The sequence below is a fragment of the Dipteris shenzhenensis genome, chromosome 16, assembly GCF_047967505.1.
Source record: "Dipteris shenzhenensis isolate YYH24624 ecotype China chromosome 16, Dip_SZ_1.0, whole genome shotgun sequence".
In the NCBI taxonomy this organism is placed as follows: Eukaryota; Viridiplantae; Streptophyta; class Polypodiopsida; order Gleicheniales; family Dipteridaceae; genus Dipteris; species Dipteris shenzhenensis.
This window is the reverse complement of record NC_141611.1, coordinates 2,315,323-2,333,901: the sequence shown is the minus strand read 5'-3', so window position 1 is coordinate 2,333,901 and position 18,579 is coordinate 2,315,323. Positions and strand designations below refer to the sequence as shown.

Here is an 18,579-nt window from a genome sequence, read left to right as displayed (position 1 = left end):
GTGAGTTCTTTATGCATGAGATTCATTTTCTCGGTCATATAGTGTCAAAAGATGGAGTCAAGATGGATCCTGCAAAAGTTGAGGCCATAAGGAATTGGCCAATTTTGAAAAATCTGCATGAAGTCAGAAGCTTTCTTGGGTTGTGTTCATACTATCGGAGGTTTATAAAGTACTTTGCAGAAATTGCTTCTCCCTTGCATGCTTTACAAAAGAAAGCTGTACCGTTTCGGTGGGGACCAAAGGAAAATGCAGCTTTTGAAGAGCTGAAGCAAAAATTGTGTTCTGAACCCGTTATTATCTTGCCAGATCTTGCAAAACCCTTCGCTGTAACTTGTGATGCATGTGGGAACAGCATAGGAGGCACTTTGATGCAGGATGGCAGAGTGGTTGCATATGAGAGTAGAGTTCTCAAAGATGCTGAATTGTACTTGCAGATATATGAGAAGGAAATGTTAGCAGTGATACATGCTTTGACCACATGGAAACATTACCTTCTTGGAGCTGATTTTTATGTGCAGACAGATCATCAGTCACTTAGATATTTTCTCACGCAGAGAAAATTATCTGAAAAGCACATGAGATGGGCTAACTTCCTCTCAATGTTTCATTTTCAAATTGTACATGTGCCGGGTAACAAAAATGTCGTGGCTGATGCACTTTCCAGGAAACCACAGCCTGAAGCAGTCTCCAAGAAACCCAGTGTTTCAGCAGTGAGCATTGCTTACAACAATGTGTTAGATGTGATGAAAGATCAGTATGTTAATGATGCTGATTTTTCAACTATTTATGAACAGCTTTCTGATGGTCAAAGGCATGATCACTATATGTTGAAAGAGGGTTTCATTTTGATGCATGGACGACTCTGTGTCACTGATCAGATGCGACAGAAAGTCATAATGGAAAGTCATGCTCCTCCATATGCAGGACATAGGGGAATTACAGCAACAATTACAGCAGTGGAGCAATATCTTTGAGGAAAGATGTGGAAGAATATGTGAGAACATGCATGGTTTGTCAGAAAGAAAAGTTTGACAGGCAGAAGGCACCTGGCTTGTTACACCCTTTGCCAATTCCCGATAGACCATGGCAAAGCATAGCTATGGATTTTGTGTTTGATCTTCCACGTACTCCTACTGGACATGATGGATTGTGGACAATAATTTGCAGGTTTAGCAAACAAGCCCACTTTGTGCCAGTAAGAAAGAAAATTACAGCAGATCAAATGGCCAAATTGTTCTTGCAGCATGTCTTCAAGTATCATGGGATGCCTGAATCCATAATCAGTGATAGAGATCCGAGGATGACCAGCCTCTTTTGGAGAGGACTGTTTGAAAATATGGGCACTACGCTGAATTTTTCATCATCTTTTCACCCTCAGTCTGATGGACAATCGGAGCAGGAAAACTCTACCATCTTGAATATGTTTAAATGCTATGTCTCAGACCACAAAAGCAAATGGGAGCATTATTTACCTTTGCTGGAATATGCTTACAATAATACGGTGCACACATCCACAGGTAAAGCACCTTTTGAAATAGTGGAAGGTGCTAGGAAGATACCTCCCATTTTGCATACAAAAGAGAAAATCTTCGAAGCTGATCGTTTTGTGGAAAGCCTTGAAGAGGCTTACAAGAAGATCAAATATGCCTTGCAAAGAAGTCAAGACAAGCAGAAAAGAGCAGCAGATAAGCACCGCAGGGAATTGGTATTCACAGAAGGTGATTGGGTTTTGCTGCGTTTTCAGAAGGCAAGGCTGAAAAATAAGAAAGGCAAGGAAAGGTTGTACACAAAGCTGAACATGCGTTACTATGGTCCTTTCCAGGTTTCTGAAAAGATAAACGAGGTAGCTTACAGGCTGAAGTTGCCTCCGCATTGGAAGATACATAATGCCTTTCATGTGAGCTTATTAAAGCAATATCATGGAGATATTCCCGAGGATGTACCTGATGAGGTGCAGCCTGAAGTGGAAGAACAGGATGAACTTCTGGTCCCAGAGCAGATTCTGGCACACAGAGATAGAAAGCTCAAGGGTAAAGTTATCCGTCGCTACTTGGTAAAATTTCAAAATTACCCATCACTTGATGCGAAATGGATGGAGGAAGGTGAACTGGCAGATTCACCTGGGATATTGCAGCTTTACCTTGATGCTTTCCAATTAGAGCCGACTGCGGTTCCTACAGGAAGTTCAGCAGAGCGAGCGTCTAGAGCATTACCTGATGTTCGAGAGGGGGGTAGCACCTCCACTCCCTCAGTACAGACGGGCTCACTGTGATTTCATGAGGTCGCTTGATGACACTGTATGTTTCATCCGAGATACTGAGCTGACAGTATTTCTGCTGTGAGACTTCATGATATTGATGCATCTTGACTATTGATCGCCGAGGATCACATAGATTTTGAGCAGTATATATGGATGGATGCATGCCTCTCCTAGCCATATTTTCACTGTCTCTGTATACTATAGCTGCGGCTTTCTTGTATACTCTTTTATGCTATATTTCATGCTCGCTCCTGTGTTTTGGGGCAGCAAACTGTGGTTTGCTGTTTCAAGAGAGGGGTATGTCACGGGGGCGTGAAATTCTAGGTACTTTAATGTACTACAAGACCGTGACAACTTTGGTTTTAAAAGTCCAAGCGTGGGCTTAATAATGTGTAATTAAACGCGGCATGGTGCCTAGCACATAAGCGTAATTAATCCCTAGGCCCAAAGGCATTCCAAGGAATTAAAAGAGTGGTTGTTGGGAAATGATGACGTGGCATTTTTAATGGGCCCCCTAGAGGGCCATGTACCTTCAGTGGCCCCCCTAGAGTTCCAGGTGGCTCTAGTGCCTTCTACATGCTCCTTTGCCATTCGTGGACCTTCCTGGGCCTTCTAAACTTCACATGTGTGGTTTTCTCTCTCATCTTCTCCCTTTGTTGAGATTTTGGACTGGTTTTTCAGCCTCCTTCAGCTGAATTCCGTTTTTCTTCATAACTCCTCACCCGTTTGGATTCCTCGACTTCCGTTTGGCCCGATGGCTTCCCCTCTGCCTCCCCTTCGTAGTGATATGCTTTTCCCTCCGTGCGTTTGGTAGAACGGGCAGAGCTGAGCACTTCTTTTGCTGGTCGAATTTGCAAAAGTGGCTTTTTCTGGACCTTTTTTCTTCTACCGCCTCCTGGGCCTCTCTTCTTGCAAAGCTACAGCTTTCTGTCGAATTTCAAGTGGTCCGACGCACTGGTTGACTGGTTTTTCTCAGTTTGGGAGGACTTTCCGGCGATGAAACTTCTCCAAAACCTTCTCAATGCATTCCTCTCTGAAGCACGCTTCTTTTGAGCCCAAGAACTCCCACTTCTTCGCGACAGAAGTGCTTCTTTTCGCATTTTTCAGTGGAATTCTTGCTGGTCGGCTCTTGTAAATGCTCTTTCTTCATGCCTTTGCACTCCTCTTTGGCTGAGAATGCAATTGGGCATTGGCTACTATGTCCTCTTGGCGATTGAGGACTTGGTTCGAGTTTTCAGGGCTTGGTGAGTTGTGATTTTGCTACTGCAATTTCTTTTTGCCATAAGCTATTGGTTGGCCTTGTGTGCCGCCTCTTTCTTGGCTCGCAGGTGCCCAGGCAGAGCTACATGAGTCATTCTTTGGTTGGGTACTTTGCTGATTTTATTTTGGAGCTTTGAAAAGCTTTGTGAATGCCATCTGGAAACCACTCAAAGAGAGTGCAGCTGGGGTGCAGTGTGATTGCATCTGGACAGCCAATGGAATTGCACTCGGAAAAGAGAATGCCTTTGGGTTGAGCCTATGGGTTAAGTGCACTTATGTGATGGTGTTCTATGCTTGAAAGCCTTGCGAAGGCTTAGTGAATTGGGGCTGCGTGCTCAGTTGCAGGGAAGGTCTCCCAGATGCAACTTGTAATCATTTCACTGTGAAATATAAAGAAATACCGAAAGGGGCGCCACGGTGTTTGGGGCCAATCGGGTGCACTTGTCTATGTCTGTTGAGCAGGGGCATTCTAGCCTCCATCCCTTTTTCAGTGGTTTTGTTTGTGAACAAATGGGTAAATGCCAAATGGTGATCATGCAATGGTTAATGATTGTGATATATGCTTTGTGAGCTGTAAATAAGTGCTGAAGTGATTAAAGGTTTAGTTCCACTGCCCTCTGAGTGATTAGAGGTCGGTTTCACATACTGCCACCTGAGTCAGCAGGAACAACTCCTCGTGGCTCGATGTCCTGCTTGAAAGCCTCCCTCGATAAATGACTCCCTATTCGATGCACCTGATCGACACGTCCAACTGCCACAGACAAGCAAGCAATCCTCCATCTGGATCCAGAAAGGCCTGCTGGCAGCACTTGCCTCGTGTTACTAGAAGGCTGGAGTAAACGTAGTTGGAAGCTACACCTCGTAGGTGTGACCACTAGGCGTCGTAATCAAGTGTAGCTTCAGCACAAGTTTGTGGTTAACAAAGTTGTGAGAACTACTTGGGTCAAAAAGAATGTGAATCCGTGCCCCTTGAATCTCACCATAAGCCCGGTAAAGATCATGGGGGCCAAACATTGAATTATTAAAAGAACAATCACAAGAATGAGGGCGGGTGAGGACATTGACACAAATACCTATCAAAGTAGTCTCGGCTCCTTGCGCCTTACCGGTTTTTGGCTTCTTCAAAGAAGGATGGTCAAAAGATCTCACTTCTCCGGTGCTAGTAGCTGCATTGAAGAACTTTCTCGTGTTCTCCCCCTGAGTCTCGAGTGTAGACAACTTCTTGGTCGAGGCCATCGTATCATCATAAATGCGCACGAAATGTATGGCCTCCTTCAAGGTTGAGCTCTTATTGTTCTTAACTTGCAACTTGTAGGAATCGGGCAAGCCGGCCACGAAGAAACCCAAAAGGGTCACAGGATCCATCTTTGTAGCGCGGATTTGAAGGTCATGAAATTGCTGGAGATAACTTTCGAAAGTGAGGCTCTATTTGGTCATATCCAAGGCCTTAAACTTGGCCACGATGTCGTAATTATCTTCCTTTTTTAGAAACTAAGTTCTAAAGGCTTCTTCAAACTCTGTCGTTCCTTTGGGGACATTAACTCCTGAAACCTCTGATCTGCAAGCAAAGACAGGAACACACCAACGTGAGGAAACTGAGCAAGCTGCTCACCACCCAACCATGACATCTACGAGCCTGGTGTACCAGGTAGCGCTGTGAAGCCTGGGATCTGCTGCTGGGCCTTGGGCTACGCTATGATGCAGGCGCACGTCCACGACTCAATCCAAGATCAGACCTAGCACCTAGGAACGAAACTTGCTCCCTTCGGCTCTCTAAGAGCTCAACCTCTGGGCCCCTTATATAGACTCGGGCCCCAAGCGCCAAAAATAGCGAAGACCTCTAACTGGTTCGTACCCTTGTCACTCAACCCGAGAATCAAGCCTCCCCAGGCTACCTGAGCTAGTCTTGTGTACCCAGTACACGTCGGATACCAATCCGTGCACATGACATACTTCCCCTCCTCTAAAAACTCACTCCAGAGTTCGCTAAAAAACCCGGGAATGTCTTCTGGAGGTTCTATAAAGTCTCCCATGTTGCATCCTCCTCAACACGATCCTTCCAGTTGATCTTGTATTCCGTGATAGTTCTATAACGAATCTGTCTTTCACAAAATTCAAGAATACACTCAGGTTCGTGTGGAATAAAAGTCAAATCTGTAACTTCTATTATTTCTTGAGGAGAAACAAGTCGATCATCCGCACCCAATACTTCTTTCAGTCGACTGACATGAAATACTGGATGTACTTTAACATCAGGAGGCAATTCTAGTCTATATACAACTAGTCCAATTCTTTTAATAACCTTGAACGGACCACAGTATCTGGGAGATAACTTCATAACCAAACCAGTACTCAGGCTCTTGGATTCTGGGAATTCGCAAATATAATATCGTTCCTTCAGAGAACTCTCTAGGTGAACGATGTCTATTAGCATAAAATCTGTCCCGATCTTGGGCACTTCTAATAGACTCCTTGGCAAACTGCAACATTTCCTGCATGTCTAGCAAGAAGGTCTTTGCAGCATCATTTTGGATTCCCTTTAACCCAACCATAACTGGTGACTTAGGTTGAAACCCGTACATAAGCATAAAAGGATTGTAACCAGTACTCGAATGCTTTGCACTGTTATAAGCAAATTCTATCATAGGTAGATAATCTTCCCATGAAGACAGTCTCTTAGAAACATATGCCCGAAGCATATCATCCACCAATTGGTTGACCTTCTCTGTACTGCCATCGGATTGTGCATGACCTGAGGAACTCATACTTAGAGTAGTTTCTAACTTCTCAAAAACAAGTGTCTAAAAGTTACTTGTAAACTTCGAGTCCCTGTCACTAACTATGTCAGAGGGCAAACCATACAGCTTAAACAAGTGGTCCACAAACTCGTGAGCCAGCTGAACAACTGAAATAGTTGTTCTAGTAGGTAAGAATCGAGCCATTTTTGTCAGACGGTCGACTATGACCCAAATGGAGTCATGACCCTTGCGCGTTCGAGGCAAACCAGTAATAAAATCCATGGAAATACTTTCCCATTTATTACCTGGAATTTGCAATGGCTGTAATAACCCCGTGCTTCTAAGGCGTTCTGCCTTAGTAACCTGACAAACCCGGCATCCTACCACATAGTTTTCAATAAATGCACGCATCTTAGGCCAATAAAAGGTATGCTTCACAAGAGACAGAGTCCAATGTATACCCAGATGTCCAGGAGCATCATGACACTCCCAGAGAATCGTGGATCGAAGTTCCAGAACATCTGGCACACAAATCTTTCCATTCCGGAACAGCAAGCCGTTCCTAATCATCCACTGACCTCCTGCCGCCTATACCGTAGGGGGCACAATCCCTGAGTCTTGGTCAACCATGGAGCTCCCATCCTGGACTTTCTGCCAATAAGAGCTGAAATGACTATCAGTTGCGCAAAGCCCTCTCAAGGATTGAAATAGGTCTGAGGATATTTCCGTAAATGACATAGCATTTACAAACTTGACTCGACTTAAGGCATCCGCCACACTATTCAACGAACCCTTGCGATAACGTATTTCAAAATCAAAATCTTGCATTAATTCTACCCATCTAGCTTTCTGTCCCCTCAATTCAGACCCATCACACACATACTTGATTGACTGATGATCGGTCAATACAAGAAACTTCTAACCATACAAGTAGTGTCTCCAAACCTTCAAGGTGTGGGCCAACGATATTGGGTGTCGTCTAGTTTCTTACTCTCAAAAGCTACAAGTCTACCCTCTTGGAATAAAGCTGCCCCAATCGATCACTCGCATCGGCGTCTAAAACATAAGGCCAGGTAGGATCGAGTAATGCAAGAACGGGTGCTTCCTTGATAGCTAACTTCAAGGTTTCAAAAGCCTTGTTCAATGCATCATTCCAAGAGATCGGCTGAGTAGACCTGCGTCCACGACCTTTCAATATGTTTGTCAGGGGTGCCGTGATGTGAGAATAATCACGCACAAACTTCCGTAGAAATACCGTAAATCCTAGGAAAGAACGAAGTTGTTTAAAACCTTCTAGATACGATCCAGATCGATGCTAATACCTTCAGAAGAAATCTTGTGTCCTAAGTAAATGATCTCCTTCATAAAGAAGTCACATTTACTTATCTTGGCACAGAGCTTATTCTGTCTTAGAATAACTCAAACAATCCGGAGGTGTCCTATGTGATCCTCTAGCGTTCGGCTATATACCAAGATGTCATCTAAGAACACTACAACGAATTTGCCCAGAAAATCTCGGAACAAATCGTTCATCATTTGCTGGAAGGTGGCGGGAGCATTGGTCAAACCAAAAGGTAATACAAGAAACTCGTAGTGGCCACACCTAGTTCGGAATGCGGTTCTATCTATGTGTTTAGCATAGATACGGATTTGGTGATGACCCGTACGCAAATCAATCTTAGTGAAATACTTCGCTCCGGCCAAACGGTCTATTAGATCATCGGAACGAGGTAGAGGGTATCGATTCTTAATTGTCACTTTATTCAATCGTTTATAATCTATACACATTCTCCATGAAGTATCTTTCTTCTTTCTTAAGAGGACAGGTGCTCCCCAAGGTGATTTACTTGGGCGAATATAGCCCATATTCAAATAATCATGTAGCTATGAAGCTAACTCATCCTCCTCAAGCTGGCTCATCCTATAAGGTGGAACACTAATAGGTTGAGCCCCAGGTACTAAATCTATGCGATGATCTACTGCCCGTTCTGGAGGTAAACCTTCCGGCAGTTGAGCAAGGAATACATCCATGAAATCATCTAACAACGTTCTCAATTCACGGTGTTCAAACACACTTAAATCATTCTTGTTATTAACAGAGACAACAAATGAAGAAAGCGGAATCAAAACACACTAATAGACATCATAATGAAAAGTGTTTAATATATTCCGAAGCTGCATCGCAGATATAATAGGTCCCTGAGAAGAGTGAATATTATCACACTCAATACAAAATTGGGTGTCCTTATCCAAAAAAGAAAGAGTATGTTCCTTCCATCCAATCTGAATATCGTGGGTTTTAAACCACTCTATTCCGATTAACAAGTCCACGTGCTCCAAGTGCATGACATAGCACGTAAGAGCCGCTGTGTATTCTTGAACCCGGATAGAAAGCGCTTCAATCTTGCGATCCCAAAACTGCTTCCCAGCTGAAAGCTGCACCTCATAGGTGTGATCGCTAGGTATCGTGGACAGCCCCATCTTCTGCACAAGTTTGTAATTAACAAAGTTGTGAGAGCTGCCCGGGTCAAAGAGAATGTGAACTCTTTGGTCCCTAACTTCTTCATAAACTCGAAAAAGATCATGGGAACCAAATAACAAAGTATTAAAAGTGCAATTACAAGAAAGTGGGCAGGTAATGACATTTACAGAAATACCTGTCATCGAAACTTGATTAGCTCCCTTAGCTTTGGTACCCAGACCCGCCTGGAGCTTTGGTCCCGGCGCTTGCTTTTGGTTCTTGCGCTTAGGACAATCATTCTTAGTGTGGCCCCGCTCCTCGCAAATGAAGCAACGTCCCTCTTTCTTTAGCTTCAAGGTACAAAGGAAACGGGCACGACCATTCTTCGCCTGAGTCAAATGTTTCTTGGAGGCGTTGTCTATAGACTTCGACTCCCCGGTACCAGTGGTAGACTGGAAGAACTTCCTCTTGTTCTTTCCACCCGTGTCAACAACTGTGGTTCCCTTTGCACTGGCCATAGTATCATCATAAATGCGCGCGTAATTCATGGCCTCTTGCAATGTGGTACACTTGTTCTTCTTGATCTGTAACTTGTACGAGTCAGGCAAACCATCCACAAAGAAACCTAATAAGGTCACTGAATCCATCTTTGTAGCTCTAGTCTGCAAATCCCGAAACCTCTAAAGATAAACCTCAAAAGTCAAATTCAGCTTGGACATATCGAGGGCTTTGAGCTTGCCTACGATATGGTAATCTTCCTCCTTCTTCAGAAACTCTTTCCTCAAGACCCCTTCGAATTCTATCCATGTTACAGGCTTGGGTTGGAGTTCCTTCCACCACAATAAAGCCTTTCTTGACATAAACCCGGCTGCAAGCTGTATTTTCTTGTCATTTGGGTAAGAGTGAAACTGGAAGTGTACTTGCCACTTGTGCAACCAAGTGTCAATAACCTCCTTGGTATGAGACTTTTGATCTCCGGGAAAAGGATCAGGAGTGATGTTTGGACCTAACACTGAAGCCATAGCATCCACATGCATAAGCACCTAAACAGTGCTAGTCAAAAGTGTGAGTGTAGTTTGAATCCCTTGGAGTTGTTGTGTCAACCCCGTTTGATTCGTGTTAACTTGCTCAAACTTTCCATCAAGAGCAGTGGTGAATTCACTGAAGGCTTTTTTCGTAATCAGATCATCGTAGAGACCCTGGTCATCCTCCCCATGGTAGTTCATATCCTGGTCTCCCATCGCAAGCTCAGGGTCTACAGAATCAGCCATAACTGAATCAAATCTATTGAAGAAAATAGGCTGAGAGAAGAGAAGGGACAGGTGGGCTCAAAACTAGGAGACTGGAACAGATAAAAAATCTGACGAAACAAAGGGGGATGAGAGAAAGAGGCTGGCTGGTCGAAAGAAGAAGGGGCTGGCGGAGGCTGTCAATCCAGGAGCCGAGCTCCTTGCTGGCCTGCACAGAAATCTGCAACAGGCGGTACCTGAGAGTGGAATGGTCAAGAGGGGCGTAGAGGGGTAGAGACTTGCGCACAGGTCATGATAAGGGGAGGAGCTGCTGCTGCGCTATGCTCTAGAATAGGGGGACGCAACTCTTAGAGAGTTCAGCTGTCAAAAAAAACGCACCCTCCTAAGTTGGAGGGGTGGTGCTTTTTTTAGCAAAAAAGCTCACCCTCCTAAGTTGGAGGGGTGGTGCTTTTTTTAGCATCCAGACCCCCCCCCAATTAGCACAGCCTTGCCCTGAGACCTGCTCCCACCCATGGCGCACCACACAACTCACCCCTTGGCTGCGAACTGCTCTAACGAACTCCTCCAGCCTATGGTGCACTCCAGGTCTCTGCTCAGACCGACCATACCTAGGTGCAACTGAAGCTCCGCCTCAGCCCATTGCTTACCAACGATCAGCCCATATCTTCAATCTTGTGAGTGCTTCTCACCTACAATCACTCTCCCTTGCAATCGTTCTCTGGCCCTCCAAGCTACACCTCATTCTCTCTCTTACCTAACACCTCAGTTCAACTTCGAATTCACTCACCCTCTGCTTTCTCCTGCCTTCTTCCCCTAATCTTAACCACTTCCCAAACCGATGAACCAAATAAGCACTTGCAGGGTAATGAACATGAATTTCGAAATTAGGGCATACCTGGAGAAAAAAATCGTCCAAAATTCTCGCAACAAAAGTTCCTACCTCAGGAGTTGGCTCTAATACCAACTGACACATCCCCAGCACTCCTGAAAACTCTAATCTGCAAGCAAACACAAGAACATACCAACGTGAGGAAACTGAGCAGGCTGCTCACCACCCAACCATGACATCTACGAAATGTGATCCCGAATCAAGAGATGTCCCCTCCGAGCCACGAGCTGAGCTACTGGCACGAACTCCCAACCAGATCCTAACCAGCCTGGTGTCCCATACCACCAGGTGGCGTTGTGAAGCCTGGGATCTGCTGCTCGGCCTTGGGCTACGCTATGATGCAGGCGCGCGTCCGCAACTCAATCCAGGATCAGACCTAGCACCTAGGAACGAAACTTGCTCCCTTCGGCTCTCTGAGAACTGAACCTCTGGGCCCCTTATATAGACTCGGGCCCCAAGTGCCAAAAATAGCGAAGACCTCTAACTCGTTCGTACCCTTGCCACTCAACCCGAGAATCAAGCCTGCCTAGCTCTAAGCCTCCCTAGGCTACCTGAGCTAGTCTTGTGTACCCAGTACACGTCAGATACCAATCCGTGCACATGACATTTGGGATGCCTTGAAAGCTTCTTGTTCCTCAGCTGTCAAAGCCTCAGGCTGACTATCGTAGGTACAATCGACAAAACGCTCCTCCTAGTTAAGCACCATGGGGACCAATTTCTCCCAGGTCAACTCATTCACCCTTCCGCTGGTGATCAAGGATGAATGGAAGGCCCCGTGAGAGGATAACTAGGACGCATAGATGAAGATTTCTTGGCATTTAACAACCTCATCTAGACCTCCAGACCCTCTTCATGAACGAGATTCGGTTATACATGGCCGCCAAATGATCCCTATATACTTTTGGCCACCGTCATGTGCTTCATGTGATCAATCACCTCAGGAGTACAGTTAAGAAAGATAAAGGATCTTACCCTCGCATTAACACAGTCCCACAGCTGGGACAAAGTCTCGGCCTCCTTAGTGGACTGTTCGGGTGACCAGCAAAGGGGTGACTTTGAAGGGTGTTTTCATATCAGAGAGGAGGTGTTTCCAAGGAACGGAAAGCGAGGTGTGAAGGTTCATTGGGCTGTCAGCCCCTTCATCCTCTTCATTCGCCTTCTCCTTTCTTCTGCCCTCAGTTCTTTTCTATCCCATCCATCTTCTCTTTTAGTTCATCATCCTCTTCACTCCGACATGGTGACTTTGTCCGAGATGGCAGAGAACAAGACTAGAATCTAGTGTTGCCCATGTTCCAACTTCCCGGTTGACTGGCAGTTAGATGGGCTCAATTACGGCATTTGGGGGGTGATGATGGAATCTATGCTACAGTCATACGACATGGCAGATTCCGTCTTGATAGGTGTTGCCCGTCCAGATCCCTTGGCAGAGGATCTTGGCATCCTTGCTTGGACCTCAAACACGCTCCTCCTCAAAGATACCTCCGAACAGCACCCTAATCCTCCTCTCTGTGTGTTGACTCAACACTCCCTCCGCTCCTTGGGTCTCAAGCCAACCGTGGCTCTGATACAATGTGAGAAGTGCAGCGGAAATGAACGGAAGAGAGAGAGAGAGAGATAGCACGCCTCACACACACACTGAGAAGGAGAGAAAGGAGAGAGAGGCACAGGAGAACTGCAAATGATCTCTAAACCTGCTACAACTGGGGGAAAACCTCGGAACCGACAGGCTGCTCGAGAGCTCAGACAAACAGCTCAACAACCAAGAGAACGGGAGGTTTAGAGAGTGGAAGAACTGCTCCACAGCTCTGCCCTAACACTGCTCACCAAGGCAGACTATGCTGCTCCACAAGGCAGTGGACTGCAGTGCTATGCTGCTCAAAACAAGGAGAATGGTTATATCAGAAACTAAAGCCATGAGGATTGAAGATATCCCTAATGAATGGGTGTGCTGCTTTAGATGTTTTTTAATTGTTTTCGACCGGGACTGAAATGAGCTTGTTCCTCAACTATGGTCCAGATCACATCACGTCCTTATTAAGCTAGGGAACTCTAGTAACAAAATATGTTCCCATGATCTTTCCAGTATTGCCACTGACTGTAATAGCACCTTGGGCTTCCTCTGCTTTCTGACATAACATACATGCTGAAATTAAGCAACAGTGTCTTTCTTCATGTCAGGTCAATAGGAGAGTTTACCAACAGCTGTAAACGTGGCCACAATTCTTCTATGACCAGCATTAGGGCGCATTATGACATTGTCAAAGCTCTTTCGTAATGCATAGTTTCAAGTATCCATCATTGAGATGATAAGCATGATGAATATTTGAGTCATCAGGTGTGCCCTTACTTGAGAAAATATCAGCACCTTGTGCATACATTCTTTAAGAGCTATTGATTCATCATAAATATGAGCTGAGATATGACCTACGAGAGAGTATCTGCAACTACATTTTCTTTTCCAAAAGTGTATTGTATCTGGAAATGAAAATATTACAAGAAAATTGACCACCACACATATAATATCCATTAGTTAACTCCCAAAGGCCACCACTGAATAATCTGCTGGACTGCCTATACCTTTGATTTCTTGCAATGAAAACACAGACTAATCTGCAAATCCGTTGTACCCTCATTTCGAAAGTACACCTTCCAACTTTCAATCACTGTGTTTCCCCTGCCACCACTTACTTCAGAATGTAAACTCCAATAAATCGTGCAGTTACTAGATAGTCACCAAGGTTACAAGCAAGCTGAGATAGTATCCTTATTCCTCCTTTTACTTGCACTTTAGTTTTAAGTACAACAGTGCATGTAATACAAGTTTGCTCAGTTGTGACATGTTACGGGAGTTGATATTTGGGGCAGATATTTGGCTCCAGAGTACGGTGAAAGTGGCAACCTCACTGTGAAAACTGATGTGTATGCTTATGGTGTGATATTGCTCGAGTTGATCACCGGATACAAAGCAAATCCACGGCCACCTCAGCATGGCTCCTTAACAGAGTGGGTAAGCAAGCTGTCGCAGAATAAGAATTAGACAGAATGTTTCAATTTCCTTTGCAGAAGAATACATACCATTAGAATATATATATATATATCTCGTACACATTGGTATCTCTACCACAGACGGACTGTAATATCGACAGCAAATGGAATTTATTGCAGGCAAGGCCTCGGCTTCAGGGTGAAACGATCCATGAATTGCTTGATAAGCGGATTAAAGATGCAACAGATAAGGTTCAGCTGCGCCGGATGATACATGCAGCATCTCTATGCATTAATAAAGACCCTCAGAAGCGGCCAAACATGAGTCAGGTCAGTACCTCTCAAGGTTGGCCAATGCTAAAGGATGAGTTGTCCGTTTGAGCCTTCGACACAAGCCAACCACTGACAGCCGTTAGAACCAAAATAGAGACTAGTGCTGTGAGTTCGATTTGGGACCTGAGTTTCGCAACGTGCTAGGAAAAGAAGAAATGTCGCGTATCCCGAACAGTCTTCTAACAGGCGTCGTTTGTAACGTATGTCCAGGTGCTTCGTATATTGGAAACAGGGCAAAGCGCTCCAATAACTTCGAAATCTCGAAAATCTGTCGAAAGTGCACGCAAAGGTGCTAGCAGTCAAGTATCATCCCACCGACTCACAAGAAACCCCGTGCATGTTACTGCATATCCTCAACTGGGAAGAGATGTAAGAAACTTTATACCTGCCTATTGGTGGCATGAAAAAAATGTTTTTCCCGCCGATTGTTGGCCGCAGGTTGGATGTATACAAAGGCCACCACGTATCTCACAGCCACAGCAAAATCGGCAACCACGGGACAGGAGGACCGGTGAGGTTCCTTTCATGCAGCAACAATTTGAAGCAATCCCCCCGCAAAAATGAAGAGAAAGCACAAGTTTTGCTCGTGGCTAAAAGGGTCTGATGCTCTATAGATTACCACATCGGAGTCAACACATGAATCTATTCTTTTTAATTCACGAAGCCATGTCTTGAGCATAGGGCCTAAGGCCTTTTTGATATTGGGCAAATTGATAAAGAACTTGATGCTCTCGACTCCGTGAACCCATACATAGCATGTGCTTGAAACAATTCAAATACTTTGCATGATGTTCAAGACTACGTATATGTAACTTATGTGTTCTCCATAACATTCTAATAATCTAGGACCAAAAAGTCATACCATTGCCTCCTTGAACTTGATGCTAAAATTGGTCCAAAAGCTAGTTTCCTAATGAAGATGGTAACTTTGATAAAAGGTATGAAGATGGTATCTTTGATGAAATAGTACTTATCTTAGGATCAAATTTTGGCTACACACATATGTGCAAGTAAGTATGCTCAATAGAGATCCTCACAAACACAAGGATTCAACTAAGTGACCACTGATGCTCTTTCTCTTGCTCCCCATTTGCATGGTTGTACAATATAGCCATGGTCGTTAAGCTATGCGATGTAGCCCTTGAATTGTACAAAGAAATTTGAGGGCACTCTTTTTATAACTCTTCTAGTTTTTGTGCAAACTTGAAAGGCTTCAAGTTTTTATAACCTTCACTTAAGGAACCATTTCATGATGGCAAATATTAACTCCATTTACTTCCTTGAAATGGGTATCACCTCTTAATTTGCCTTGATTCCAGGCTTTTGTCTTTCCATGTGCTCAATCTTCACTTTGCCTCTTTTTAATGAGGCTAATTTTGACAAGTTGTTGCCATGTGTTTTTTCCCCATCCTTTCCTATATCCCCTCTAATATGGAAGCACTCTTTCCACATTACTTGCCTCCTTGCTTACATGGGTAGAGCAACTGGGGCTAGAAACTAGAAATCGTTACTTTTATACAACATGTCTATACACTCCATGCAATTTCAAAAAAGCCTTTAGAATCTACTTGGGAAATTTTTGCTTGAAACCACATGGATTTCCATGCCTAAAACTATAGGAAGAATGTCCATTGCTGGCAATGCATTACTATCCTAAAAATAGAATTACCTTAAACAATTAATCATAGATCTATGGTGAAGAGGAGATGGACAATAGGAAAAAGTGAAATCATTCCAAAAACTTTGAAAATCCAAATCAAGTAGATGGACTAAGAATGGCTACTAGTACATTAGCATAAGGACATCCTTTACATTGAATCAAGGAGTGGCAATGTCATACAACTAGCATAACACATTATAACTATATGTGTTAATATTGCAATAGAATGAATAACTTTTGACAACACTATGATCGTATATGCTTAGTCACATAGATCTACCTTGTGTACATAACAAGGAGCTAACAAAGAACTAATAAGCAAGGATAAGAACCTAGCATTTTCAATAGAAAAGTATGAACCCAAACTCAACAACAAAAAGCTCAAGCTATAATGGCCATCTGAAGAGAAGGCATATCAAATGTTGGCTACATAAGGGCAACCATATCTTGCTATTATTGATCATTGTGAAAGCTGATTTGAAAATCTAACAAGTGGTGTAGTATTTACAAATCTGATGAAATTAGAGGTGGTGCAATAAAAACATGGAGGTGGTATGAATTGAGAATCATGGTGGTGCAAGTTACATAATCTCTTAGCCGATGTATAATTAAATCAAAATCTCAAACTTGGAATGACATCACCTGCTAGGAAGACATTAGCCAACTATTGACCTAGAGCATATGAAGATTTCATGAGAATTTCTAGAAAAGGGCAATCAAAGCACCATTTACTCGACCAGGTATTTCCCTTTTTTGTAGCAAGTGATGAGGAGCTTCGTGATGAGTTAGTCGATTGGCTAAATTTGCATGTCTAAGTTGGTTTCCTTCTTGGTGCATGCTCCCTTGCTTCTATTTTGGAAGCATGGGTGCAAAATAAGTGGGCAACACAACGTATAACAAGTGTGTGTTCCTTAGGAGAGGGTGTTTCATATAACTATTTAAAAGAGTAGACATAGCTTCTAGAGTATTCCATTACAGGCTATGGATAATAAAAAATCAGCCCTTGTACTTAGAACAATTGCATATTTTAATCTAGACAAGTAGAGGTCGACCAAAATGCTAGTCCGGATGTTGATTTACCAGATTTGCCCTTATCTCTAACAAGTGTGTGTTCCTTAGGAGAGGGTGTTTCATATACCTATTTAAAAGAGTAGACATAGCTTCTAGAGTATTCTTTTACAAACTATGGACAATAAAACATCAGCCCTTGTACTTAGAACGATGGATTGTGTATTTTAACCTAGACAAGTAGAGGTCGACCAAAATGCTAGTATGGATGTTGATTTACTAGATTTGTCCTTGTCTCTATGTAACCAAGTTGTAGCTTTATGTAGCAGTCCAAAGGAGGTCATCAGTGTTGAAGGGAATAGTTTATATACCGATGGGGTAATCCCTAGGTTGTATGTTAGCGGGGATATTGCTAAGGACTTACATAGCACACTAGCCATTCTTAATAAAATAGCTAAAATCTTCAAGGAACGCCCTTGGTGTACAATAATTTACCTAACTCATGCTTACTTTGTGGGTTGTCAAGCCATGTAGTCAAAACTTGCCTTCAAAAGAAAACAAACCCTAAAGACAGAGTCGTAATTTGTTATGCCTAGGGTTAAGGGGTGAAATTATGCCCACATCATGAGTACATCTAGATCCATAGAGCATGTCATGGTTGGAGAGGGTGTTGTTGGAAAGACTTGTATGCCCATCTCCTACATTATATATTCACAATTGTAATTGCCTTCACAATCTCGCATACTATATAAATTTTCTTATAATTCCTACATATTTGGAGGATCACATCCCTAGGAGTATAAGGGTCCCCTTGGAGGGACTTTGAGCTTAGCAAATTTTCTAAATCCTTTTGGGTTTCTTACAAATAGGATGTCCATTGGACCTCTTAGCTTTCCTACATGGCTTTGGTTGTTTTATACAGGATTATGTGCCTACCTTGTTTGATAACTTCACTGCTACTAACCTTGGCTATGGGATACTATAGGTGATGTATAGATTGTCAATTATCAATTTAGACAGATGGGCTTTCTAACTTTGTATGCCATTCACATTTCACTCGATGGAAATTTTTAATGAGATGACTTTCTAATTTACAACCCAGGCCAAGAGCAGAAGGTGAAGACCCATTGAGAGAGAGAGAGAAAGAGAGAGAGAGGGGGGGGGGGGCCGAGACAGGGGGCATTTGTTATGCTCAAGGACAAGGGGTGAAATCTACCCGTGATGATGTATACATCAATGTTTATGGCATGTGCCACAATAAGGTATGCTATTGGCAAGACTTGTCCTACAATAGTAACACATTCCTAACTGTAAGTGCCTCCATCATCTCACATACTACAATTCCATAAAAAACTTTAAAGATCACGAGTCCTCTCCTTTACAATGCTTGATTTAGCCTAGCCTAATCACGTGGGATTATCCCCTAGGAAAGAGTAGTTCTAAGCTCAAATCTTTGTAACCTAGATTATTGTCATGGTTTCTCTGTTGGAATTCCATCATGTGGAAAAATGGATCCCCCTCAGTTAGGTATTGAAATCAACCAACTACATAAGGAACTACTCCTTGGCAAAGAAAAAATGGCTTAATTAATTATCTATGCATTATGATTCCTAAATTTTATACTTCCTTAGGGAACATTGGATTGAGATTGGGTTCCAATTAGTTGAACCAATTGTTCATTTCTTCCATAGTTGATAAATGCACATTTCAACCATCCAAACCCCAATTTAAAAAG

The 18,579-nt window shown here is 43.4% G+C and overlaps 1 long non-coding RNA gene across 2 annotated transcripts in view; it reads right to left on the bottom strand.

The window, feature by feature from the left end:
- The window catches only part of LOC147892395 (uncharacterized), a 43,677-nt gene extending 28,891 nt beyond the window's left edge, over positions 1-14,786 (bottom strand). The window contains exons 1-3 of one of the 2 annotated variants that reach the window (XR_015542353.1): positions 14,562-14,786; positions 14,182-14,444; positions 13,436-13,874 (exon numbers count right to left, since the gene is read on the bottom strand). This is a non-coding gene — a long non-coding RNA (uncharacterized LOC147892395). The remainder of the gene's footprint in view (positions 1-13,435; positions 13,875-14,181; positions 14,445-14,561) is intronic. The other variant, XR_015542354.1, reaches the window with a different exon arrangement.
- Positions 14,787-18,579: the final 3,793 nt, after the last annotated feature.